The following is an 11,743-nucleotide window of genomic DNA, read 5'->3' as shown; positions in this document are numbered from 1 at the left end:
GTCCCTGTTTCTTGTTCTTCTTCCCTTCAGTTGCTGCCTTGGATACTTTTTCTTTCCCAGTGAGCCCTCCTTGGCATGTCTGAGATTTATGCCCATAGTTCTGGCACTTGTTGCACTTAACAGTCTTGGACCTTTTACCCTTGGCCTGCTCACCTTCCTCCCTTCTTCTATTTCTTGCAGGCCTACCAATACCTCTTTTCATATTGGGTGGGGCTATTTCTGGGTAGGTGTTGTCAGGCCATTGTTCAACATCTGGGATGGATTTGATTGTGTTGCCATATGTGAGCTTGTACCTTCTCAAGGAGTACCATTCACTCACATACTTCTTAGGATCCTCATGTGCATGTATAATAGCCCTCATAGCATGCTTACATGGCAATCCAGACAGCTGCCACACATTACATGCACAAGTTTTGTCATTTAAGTTGACAGGCAACACTGATTTACCATCTAACACTTCATACTCTCCAGCTCCAGCCTTCAAACACCTACAAGTCCTAGACTCATGACTAAGCACTTGCAATCTTCTAATGATATTTGAACAAATATCATCATTCCAACTCTCACACTGCTCCCTTCTAGTGGCCAGTCTGACCATAGTCAGTCTTCTGATCCCTGCATTAAAATGTAAACAAATTCAGTTCTTGCTACTAAGTTTGGTAATGCAACTCAGGATAAGCATAAGTGTTTAGGGTAATTTTACCCCGCCACGTGGTCCAATCAGAGGATGACACGTGTCAGCCTCAGGATGGCCCAAAGTGGACCAATCTCTGCTGGACACGTGTCACTCCAGAAAATAAGGGGAAAAAGGCGGCCTTCGGGCCCAAATCCCGAGAAAGCCGCAAAGCGGCACAGCCCACCACTGATTAGGGTACGGTGACCTAATCAGGGGCACAAATCCCAAAGACCCTATAAATAGGGAGATGTCCCTCTTTTTAAGGGCACGTTTTTTTATCATTCATTACACGTTTACTCTTTGATAGAGACATCCTGAGCTTGGAATCTGAGCAGATCCTTACCTAAATTTCCGCAGCTTTTTCTCCCTTCAAGTTTCTAACTTGTGCGTCGGAGGCGTAGCACCACCCAACAGGTGTCTCCGTTTGTTTTGCAGGTACAGCTCGCCTCGGATCAGTCTTCGTGTTGTAAATCTCCCGAGGGACAAAAACACCCAAAACATTTGGCGCCGTCTGTGGGGAGAGTACCTCGAAGATGGTTCAAGAGTCTGTACCACCCCCTAACCGTCTGGGCGAAGACCCATAAGTCTTTACAGACCAGGAGGATGAAGATCCTCAGGTCGAAACCTTTACAGCCGAAGACGGCTCTCTCAGAATCAAGCGCATCCGGCCCAGAGAGACTCTGGAGCGGGGTGCCTCCCAGGCGGGTGCAAATAGACCCCCTGGGCAGCCGGAAGGGGAAACCCATGCGGCAGCTGGATCAGCGCCTGTCACCCGAGACGAGCTCATGAGATTCATGACAAGTTTTAAGGGTGAAATTAAAGAGCTGATCACCCAGAGCCGGGCTGGCCCAAGTAGAGGTCAGTCGGCCAAGAAGACTCCTCTGGAAAAGGGGAAGTCAGTCAAAGATCGGCAGCCCACTCCTCATCCAAAGGAGAAGGCAGCCGGGACCATTGATTGGTCCAAAATTCTTCTTCCCAAGGGGAATAAAAATAACTCCCGCCGGACTCAACAGCCGGTGAGAAGTAAGAAGTCATCTCTTGATGCCCGGGAGATCATCAACCGGAAGAGAAATCAGCAGCTGTCTGAGTCGGCTTCTATGTCGAACTTTCCTGACAGCTTTAACAATACCTCTGCCGGGAATGCATCTTCCTTGCATGAGAGTCAGACAGACGGTAATACCGTCCATTCTGGCCCTCATATGATTGGAGCTGTACCGTATGTGCCTACTCAGGTCTACGACCAGTATCCCCCTCATTTCATGCAGCCGGCCCTCTTTGGAGGTCAGGCGACATATCCAAATGTCCAGCCATTGGACTGGCAGCTTCGTCTACTGCGCCTGGGTGAACAGCCTTCTGCGTTCACCTGGGAGATAACCGAGGCGGCCCAGCCGGCCAAGGTTAAGAATGTGTTGGTTGGTACCTATGATGGTACCACCAACCCGGAAGACCACCTCATGGCTTACACCAACCTCATGTATCTGCAGGGGTTGGATGATGCCACTTGGTGTCGGTGCTTCCCGGCTACATTAAAGGGCATTGCCCAACAATGGTTTGGCAACTTGCCGGCCGGATCCATCGATAGCTTCAGGAAGCTCGCCTTCCTGTTTGCTTCCAACTTCTCAATGAACATCCCTGCTAAGAAAACAAGCCTTGATTTGAGCACTGTTAAGCAGGGAGAGAGAGAAGGGCTACGCTCCTATGTCAGGTGGTTCAATCTGATCAGAATTCAGATTCAAGGACTGTCTGACGAGGTAGCTTTTACAGACTTCTTCAAGGGTCTGAGAGACGGGTCGACTTTTAAGTTCGACCTAGTCAGAAAAGGGGCTTTCACCTTACAGGCGGCCCTGAGGGAGGCGGAAAGTTACATTCAAGCTACCGACCTCTGCTCGCCTGGTAACCAGTCGGACTCCAAGAAGTCCGACAAACCGAAAGACAGCCGGTCTGCTCAGCCGGCCAAAAATAAAGAAGAGAGCAAGAAAAGAAAAGAAATTTAGGCGGTTAATGATTCTGACCAGCCGTCTCAGAAGAAAAAGAAAGAGTTTAAACCGTACATCCCCAAGTACGAGTTTAACAAAGACTGCAACTCCATCCTCATGGAGGTAAAGGACCGGTTGTCCATTGAGAAGCCGAATCCTATGAAGAGTTCTGTCCAGTCACGGAACAAAAATAAATTCTGTCAGTTCCATGAGGAGGTCGGCCATGATACCAACGACTGCTTCAGTCTTCAGCGGGCGTTGGACCGTCTGGCTGACAAAGGGCTGTTGAAGTCCTACATTTCTAAGTCCCCAGCCGGGGCAAAAAAGAAAAGCAAGGGTCAGTCCTCCAAGACTACCCCCCAGCCTGCTAGTAGCTCGGATACCGACAAGGAGCCGGTCTACACAATAGCAGGCGGGTTCTCCTGTGGTGGCCCTACCATCTGGGGCACCAAGAGCCATCTTCGAAAGATGGACAAGGATGATGATGAGCAAACGTCTGCAAGCACCTCCTTCCCAGACGTCTTGAAAACTGAGAAGGATAGGGGCAGCGTCCGCCGTCCGCATGATGACCTGGTTGTCATTGAATGTAAGGTTGCTAACCAGCTGGTTGGACGGATCCTTATTGACACCGGCAGCTCATCAGACATCATCAGCCTCCGGTGCCTGCAAAAGCTGAAATACAATGTCAGCAGCATGCATCCGGTCACCCACCCCTTGGTTGGTTTTGGGGGTGGGATGGTCTACCCAGCCGGAAGAATTGACTTGCCCATCCGGCTGGGAGAGAAAGGCCAGGGCAGTAATCATTATCCTTGGCCGACCAACCCTCAACGTAGCCAAGGCAGTAATCATCCCGTCTCTGATGCTCATCAAATATGAGAGGGATGACGGCTCTGTTGGTTCCTTGAATGGGGATCAGAAGACGGCCCGGGAGTGCTATCTCTCAGCCGTCAGGGACACTGTGGCCCCAGGCGGTCAGGAACCAATTGACCTTGACAATGTCAAGGATGCCGATCCAGCACCTGCCCCACCAGCAGCCGGAAAGAAAAGAAAGGCACCTCTGCTGGTGGAGGTGAAGAAGAAGAAAAAATAGCAATCACTGACCGGTGAACGGTCAGATGAGCTCCGTCCCCAACCGGCTGGTGAAAGCATTGATCTCGTTCTGGATGACAGCCGTCCGGAACGTACTGTAAAGGTTGGGACGGTTGCTCATGCTACTTTGGGTGCAGAATTGCACCTTCTGTTGAAGGAATCCAAAGATATTTTTGCCTTTGAAGTGGAAGAGATGCCAGGCGTCAGCCCGGATCTTGCTGTCCACAAGCTCGCCGTGGATCCCAAAAAGAAGCCCATCCGGCAAAAGAAAAGAAACCACGGTGAGGAAAGAAGTCAGGCGGCAGCTGCCGAAGTAAAAAAGCTGCTAGACGACAGGTTCATCCGGCCTTGTAATTTTCCCGACTGGGTGGCCAATGCGGTCCTTGTTAAGAAAACCGAATGGGACCTGGCGCATGTGTGTTGATTACACAGACCTCAACAAGGCGTGTCCAAAGGAAAGTTACCCGCTTCCAAAGATCGACAGTCTGGTCGATTCTACAGCCGGTCACGCCTTAATGAGCTTCATGGATGCCTACTCCGGCTTCCATCAGATACCCCTGTGGAAGAAAGATCAAGAGAAGACGGCCTTTGTCACTGATCAGGGGTTATTCTGTTATACTGTGATGCCGTTTGGCTTGAAAAATGCGCCTGCCACTTTCCAACGGATGATTAATACGGTCTTCATTAATCAGATTGGGAGGAATGTGGAGGCGTACATTGACGATATGATAGTCAAATCCGAGCTCCAGACGGATCACCTTGTTGATCTCCGAGAAACATTCACCACCCTCAGGCGGCATAAGGTTATGTTAAATCCTAAGAAATGCGTCTTTGGTGTTGAGTCTGGGAAGTTTCTCGGATTCCTGATTGATCAAAGGGGGATAGAGGCTAACCTTGAAAAGATACAGGCGGTGATAGACATGAAGTCACCCCGTTCTGTCAAGGAAGTGCAGAGACTCACCGGCTGTCTGGCCGCCCTGGGGAGGTTCCTCAGCCGGTCAGGCGACAAGTGCCTCTACTTCTTCCAAGCAATCAGGAAGAAGACCAGATTTGAATGGGGGGATGATGCTGAGACGACATTCCAGAGGTTGAAAGAGCATTTACATTCTCTACCTAGGTTGGTCAGTTCTTTACCTAGGGAGACGTTGTACATGTACTTAGCCGTCTCAGATCATGCCCTCAGTGCCGTTCTCCTTGCTGAGCGAGACGGCGTGCAGCTCCCGGTTTACTTCATTAGCCATGTTCTTAAAATTGCTGAGCTCCGGTATCCCATTGTTGAAAAATTTGGCCTTTCTCTGTATATGGCTTTCAAAAAATTGAAGCCCTACTTTCTGGCACATCCGGTAGTGATTTACACCGACCAGCCACTCAAGCGGCCAATGTCTACCTTGGACTCATCCGGGAGAATGTTGAAATGGGCTATTGAAATGCAAAGTCTTGAAATCACTTACGAACCAAGAAAGGCAGTGAAAGGTCAGGCGTTTGCCGACTTCATTGTTGAAATGACCCGTCCGGTGGCTCCGGATAATCTTGATCAGGTTTGAAAAGTATATGTAGACGGGAGCTCTACAAAGAACAGCTGTGGTGCAGGCGTAATCTACGAGTCTCCTGAAGGGGACATATTTGAGTATGCACTACGCTTCAAATTTCAAGCCTCTAACAATGAAGCAGAATATGAAGCCCTGCTAGCCGGCATTCGCATGTGTAAGGCGGCAGGGGCCATGAAAATTGACGCCTACTCTGATTCTCAATTGGTTGTTAGCCAGTATGAGGGAAGCTACGAGGCTACTCATCCGGCTATGATTAAATACCTTCAGGCAGTCAAAGAAGAGACCAAGGCACTTGAGGAATTCCGGCTGAGTCAAGTGCCTAGGTCGGAAAACAATCAGGCGGATGCATTGTCAAAACTGGCGTCTTCCGCCTGCCATGATACGCCTCGGTCAGTCTTCTGGGAAGTCCTTGAAAAGAGAAGCATCTATGAGGACCCCATTGGAATTCTAGACCGAAGCTCTACCTGGATAGATGGCATCCGGGCCTACCTTTCAGACGGCACACTTCCTGATTCGCCACAGGAGGCAGTCGTCCTGAAAAAACGAGCTGCAAGATTCGAGTTGAAAAATGGAGAACTCTTCAAGGCGGGGTTTCTGAAGCCTTTGTTGAAGTGTGTCACCCCAGAAAAGGGGAAAGAAGTTCTCGAAGAATTTCACTCGGGATTCTGCGCCTCTCACATAGGCGGCAAGTCCCTAGCCGTCAGAGCCAGACGACATTATTTTTGGCCCACTCTTGAGGCAGACGCTAAGGAGTTGGTAAAGAAATGTGACAAGTGCCAAAAATTTGGCAAACTCATTCACCGTCCGGCTACTGATCTGACGGCCATCCACAGCCCAATCCCGTTTGCAAAATGGGGCATGGACATTCTAGGTCCTTACACGCCTGCTCCAGGCGGAAAGCGCTACATCTTGGTGGATGTGGATTATTTCACCAAGTGGGTAGAAGCTGAGGCGGTTAAAAATATCAAAACCTCAGACGTGATTTCCTTCATCTGGAAAAACATTATCACTCGGTATGGGGTACCTATGTCTATGGTGTTTGATAATGGTCCTCAGTTTGAGACGCCTCAGCTAAAAACTTGGTTGGGATATCAGGGGATCTCAAGCTATTTTGCATCGTTTGGTCGGCCCTAAGCAAACGGCCAAGTTGAAGCCTTCAATAAACTCATCTCAGACGGCATTAAAAAGAAAATAAAAAGAGCCGGTGGCTTATGGGCAGAAGAGTTAATCCATGTCCTATGGGCCATCCGGACAACAGCAAAAGGGGCAACCGGTGAAACCCCATTTCTCATGGTTTACGGTGCTGAAGCCGTCTTGCCCATCGAACATTACGAGCCGACCCTCAGAGTCATGCTATATGATGAAGAGGCAAATTGGGAAGCAATGCGCTTGGCATTGGATTCACTCCCAGAACGGAGGGGCAATGCCGCCTTGCGTCATGAGATTTACCGTCTGAGAATGACGAGAGCCTACAACAAAAAAGTACACAAGCGTCCTTTGAAAGTTGACGACTTAGTGTTACGAAAAATGGAGGCAACCGGTAGGGCCAATGAGTTGGGGAAGCTAACCCCAAATTGGGAAGGCCCCTACCGGATCTATGAAGAAGTAAGGGATGACACCTACCGCCTGGAAACTCCAGACGGCAGGCGTCTGCCTAGATATTGGAATGTAGACAATCTAAAAAAGTACTACTTCTGAGATTGTAAACTTTTTGTAAACAGTGAGTCAATTAATGAAGATTCAGAATTTGTTTGCAAAATTGAGTTATCGTTTGATTATCCATCCGGGTAATACCCACGCGGATTCTTCTTTTACCTAACTAAGTTTGACACTTAGTAAAGGTTACATTTGTTGGACCGCCTGGGTAATACTCGGATCCCTTGTTTATTTAAGTTTGATACTTTGTTTATTCAACTGCCTGATTATCTGCCTGGGTAATACTCAGACGGATCCTTCATTTACCTAACTAAGTTTGATACTTAGTATGATCAAATATTTGCCTGTCCGTCTGGGTAATACCCAGACAGAATCGCTTGTTTAAAAAACTAAGTTCGATACTTAGTGTAAATTCAATACTGACTAAAAACTAAGCACAAAAACGTTTAGTGGCTATACAACCGGTCTCAAACAAGACCAGAGGCTAAAATGGCCGGATGGTTGCTCATTTTATAAAATCGCCTGTCCCAACATGGACAAAGGCGTCCGGTGACACCCCTCCGGGTGCAATCGTCGCAGAGAACAGACTTTGTCGGTTCTACGTACCCATGCAGACGACAAAAATTGAACGACCAAATTGGTCAACTCATAGCCGTCTGACCAAAATGATCGGTGAAGAATGATCAAGTTGCCGAATACCGAATGCCCTGGGGCATTAGTCGGTCACCGGCTGAAGATCTCACTTGGTTATTTATTCCAAATTGCAATTCCTACCTCAATTGGGGCAAAGGAGTCGTGCAATGGCTATGAAATCTCTACCAAGACGGATAAGCACCGTCTGGGTAGTAACTGGAACGCCTGTTGGTGTACGGCTGTGCACTTGGTTTGGGGCAATCACTATTGTGATTGATTGACTTGCAAACATATCATGCTCTTTACAGCATCAGACGTTTTCAAGTCAATCAACCAACTCCACTTGAAACCAACCACACAGCCGTCCAGGGGCAAGGACAGCCGGACTATTGATTAGTTAGGCAAAAATGAAAAATCGCCGCATGCTTTTGATAAGTTGGGCAAAAATGAAAAATGAAAAATTAAAAATTCAAATGCAAAATTATCAAAACCGACTCAGTCGGTGCATTTCATAAAGACCACCCAACCAAACGGTTGTGATGGATCAAATGTTAACCGGACCTCGTCCGGGAGAAAGAGAAATTGTTAATTAACCCGGCTCCTTAGCCGATAAATACAAATATACTCGGCACGCAGGCCGTAAAAAACAAGTTTTGGCATACTTCCGCTGAATAAAAGAAAGACAAAAAACAGAGATTGGCATACTGCCGCTGAAAAGTCACTTCTGGCCTGCAAGCGGCTCCTCCTGAACCTCCTCCTCATCATCTGAGGGTATCTCCTGCGCTTCACCCGGACCAGGTAGCTGAGGTACGAGGGGCTCATTGTTGGCATTAACCCAGGCGTCGAAGGATTCAGGCTCTGGGTCACCCTTCTCTCTTAGGTAAACCACGTCCTCGGCGTACCTGTGAGCCAGTGCCCAGACGCCATAATCCGCGTCCGGGTACAGGGCAGCCCAGGCGATCTTCATCCGGGCGTCATTATCAGCGTCACTCTCAGCAACTAGACGGTTTTGCTCCGCCTCCAGGGTTGCTGCAAAGTTTATCTGAGCCTGAGCAGCCTCCTTCTCCAGTTTTTGAACCTTGGTCTTCAGATTGGTGTTCTCTTCAGAAACACCCTGAAGATTGCCAAGGTCCGTCTGGGCCTTCTGGAGCGCCTCATCAGCCTTTTTGGCACTATCAGCAACTTTCTTCTGGGCCTCCTCCGCCTTCTTCCGAGCCGTCTCAGCATCAGTCGCCCGCTGCTTGGCCGCCTCCAGATCTTACTCCAGCTGCTGGATTCTAGACGCCTGTGTCATAATGATTGCTTTAGTTTCAAGTTCATTTATGATAGTTGAGTGTAAAGCAATATTGTCAGCGTCTATGGCGGACTTCTTGGCCCTTTTTACCTCTTCCTGTTTGCGGGAATAAGGACGTTTGAGCCCGTCCACCCGCAGCATAGCCTGCAGAAAAGCAAGCAGTGTGAGTATTGCAGGCGGGATAAAACACTTGGAAAAAATAAAATTGAATTGACAAGTTTCTTACCTCAGCCAGAAGGGATAGAATGCGTTCAAGATTGAACGTCTCTATCCCAGGGATACTGTCTTTATCCCTCTTCCGGACGGCTTCCAGCATGGCCTTTGCGTGCTTTTGGACGTCTGGCCAGCGGGGAGATTGATCTGCACCACAATCAATACGTGATGAGTGCGAAACTAAGGCAGCACCTATTTGTTGCCGGCCGTCTGAAGATGACGTCTGTTGAGAATGGGATTTCACCCGCAAAGGCCACCCGAGCTCAAGCGGGGATTCAAAAGGGTTCTTACCTTCAGAGCCAGCCAAGCGGGAACCGCTTGCAGGCGTGGAGAACCCCCCGGTCGCTGTTACGGGGTTAACGAGGCTGAGGCCCAGGCTGCCGCCTACCTTCTCATTACGCCCCGCTATCCGCATCTGCTGATGACCGGCTGAGGCGCCAGGAGTTGACGCAGAGGTGGATTTTTTTATTTTGTTGAGAACGGCAGGGGTCTCCTCCCTAGCCCATTTGAGTTGTTTCTCAAACGACTTTCCAACCTCTCCTCCCTGCAAAAATAACCAAAGTTAAGGTTAGCATCCGGGAAAAATGATTTTAAAAGATCAACTTATGAAAGGGTCAGGCGTTTGTTACCTTGGCTTTGACCTTAGCCGCAGCCTTTTCCGCAAGCGCCTTGCGGATGACAGCAGAGGATCGCTTTGGGGTTTTCTCCGTCTGCAACATGTTTAATGCTTCCTCTGCAAAAAGAAGGAAGTTGGTCAATATCATAAAACAATTTCGATAGAAAAATACTACAGACGGATATAAACTCAGGCGCATACGTTTGGAAAACATGTGCCCTAGCCCGCAGGCGGCTAGGAAGCACTCGTCCCTGAACCAAGCACTCTTGGGGATCCAGTTCTTGGGGACCTTTATTGTCTCCCCGGTTGACAAGGTCGCGTCTGTGAGGCCAAAAAATCCTGCCTCAATGATCTTGTCAAAGTCTTCCTCTGGAACCCGAGGAAGAGCACACTTCCGGCCCAACAAGTCGGGCTTCTTATTGTACAGACGGAATTCATAATTCTCCCGTCTGGTTGGAGCTGACATCAGGAAGAACCTGTGCTTCCAGCCGTTGAATTTCGAGACCTTGTCCAAGGTCATCATATATTGGGGCTGCGTGGTTAGAGTGTACCACGCTCTCCAGCCGCCTGGGCTTCTGCTAAGATAATGTATGCTAGCAAAAGCCTCCCAGCCGGGGTTAAGCCCTTGAAACTCGCAGGCGGCAACATACCCCAGAATATTTGTCCAAGAGTTGGGGGTAAGTTGCCAGACTCCGAGGTCGTAGCCTCTCAAAATTGCCTTCACCGCCTGGTGAAGGGGAAAGCGGAGACCAGCCTTGAACGCCGCCTCATAACAGCCGAAATAGCTGTTGGCGTTCTCCTGATCGTCCTCCCAGGCGACGGTGCCATTCTCAGGCGGCACTCGGATCCTATACCCGTCTCCAAGCGGGTGCATTTTAGTGAAATTCTTCAAGTTCTCCTCCATTTGGATCCGGTCCTTGGAGGAGACGTGGATGTTGAAGGGATCATCCTTCTCGTTCCACTTTTTCCTTTCTTCCTCCTCGCTATCCGGAAGCGGGGGTAAATCGTCACTACTCTTAGAGGTAGAGGCGAAGCTGTCGCTCTCCGTCTCCTCCTCACTTTGACCCAAGGGGGCAGAGACGGCCTCGTCGCCGCCTTGGTCGCACTCTTCCAAAAAAGAGTCAGCAGGGGTTGAAGGGCGCGCGGAGGGGATCTCTCCAGAGCCGTCTGGTCACCCTGACCGGACGTTTCTCCCTCAGGCGTTTGGCCGCCTGAGCCTTCGCTCTTGTAATTTGGATCAGTCGCCGTCTGCATTATCCGAGCCATTGTGTCCTGCACAGACACGTAACTGGTCGGAATCCGAGGCAAAGGGTGGTCCCAACACCCCAAGACGGCACTCCCAGTCCTAGACTCAGCCGTCCCTGGTGACCGGCTGGACTCTAACCTAGGCTGTGCCGTGTGTGTTGGTGATGCATCCATTTATTGCAAGAAATATGTACAAGCGGTGAAAAAAGAAAAAGAGCTGAGAGAGGCAGAGATGGTACCTTTTGAAGAGATATCTGAAACTAGGCGGGTCCGGCTGGGTCTCTGGAGGACGAGCTTTCTTGCTTGCGCTTGACTCAAACGGATGACTTCTGCTCTCTCAAAGTTCTCTCTAGAAATTTTTTTGTAAACGTACCAAAAATTATGAGGGTAAACGACTATATATAGAGGGTAAATACGGGGGCATTTCCGTAATTTACCCAGAAGGTGAACGGCTACTCTTTAATGGTAATATTACCGCCAATCGGAGAGTGACACATGTCACAGATGCCACGTAGCGTGCCACGTCACATCTGTGAGGGGCAAATGTTAAGGGTAATTTTACCCCGCCACGTGGTCCAATCAGAGGATGACACGTGTCAGCCTCAGGATGTCCCAAAGTGGACCAATCTCTGCTTGACACGTGTCACTCCAGAAAATAAGGTAAAAAAGGCGGCCTTCGGGCCCAAATCCCGAGAAAGCCGCAAAGCGGCGCAGCCCACCACTGATTAGGGCACGGTGACCTAATCAGGGGCACAAATCCCAAAGACCCTATAAATAGGGAGATGTCCCTCTTTT

The sequence above is a fragment of the Chenopodium album genome, chromosome 2, assembly GCF_948465745.1.
Source record: "Chenopodium album chromosome 2, dcCheAlbu1.1, whole genome shotgun sequence".
NCBI lineage: Eukaryota > Viridiplantae > Streptophyta > Magnoliopsida > Caryophyllales > Amaranthaceae > Chenopodium > Chenopodium album.
Note: the sequence above shows the minus strand (reverse complement) of the source record.